The following is a 771-nucleotide window of genomic DNA, read 5'->3' on the forward strand; positions in this document are numbered from 1 at the left end:
TTCTATTTGTGAAAATTCCCCAAATCAACATCGTTATAGGTATCATGTTATTTATACCTGACTCCAACAGTGTTGTAGCAAAGTAAATAATCCACGCGTTACAAGTAAAAATGTATACTGCATTATACTTCAGTACTGTGTTTATCATGGTTTTAAAGTAAAATATGTTGAGATATTCTTAAGAATCTCTACCCTTTTCAAAGGACTCTTATGCAGATCAACTTACACAACATAGAACATATCAAGTACAAATTAATGTAATTTGATCGTAAGCCTTGCAATACATCTTAAACAGTTTTTGAATGTGTTCAGTTATTCCATTACAGACAGTAACACTGACCCAAACATGGCTGACAGGATTAGCCAGTTTATGGAATCTGTTCTACCTGTCAGCAATCCCACCAATACAGGAAGTAGTCAAACAGACGAGTACGCAGGCGCACTAGCAATACCTGATCCTTCTTCCGGAGCAATTGCCAAAACAACCATTGTACCTCAAGGTAAAGTAATGAAACACTTTTGCAAAACAGTAGATAATGTGGATTCAACATTGGATAGTTAATATCAGAACTGAATTGCTCCATATAACCTATATATATATATCACAATAAATATCTTGCTGTGCTAATTGTCGAAGATGTAAGATAATGAGCTTTTCAAGTTGAGTTTGTATCCTATTTTCTTTTAATATATATATATATATTGGACATATCTTTCAGTGGTGGTCAATTACCATGACAACAGAAAATATAATGAAGAGATTCGCGTTGA

This window comes from Mizuhopecten yessoensis, unplaced genomic scaffold, assembly GCF_002113885.1.
Source record: "Mizuhopecten yessoensis strain PY_sf001 unplaced genomic scaffold, ASM211388v2 scaffold7269, whole genome shotgun sequence".
Taxonomy (NCBI): Eukaryota; Metazoa; Mollusca; class Bivalvia; order Pectinida; family Pectinidae; genus Mizuhopecten; species Mizuhopecten yessoensis.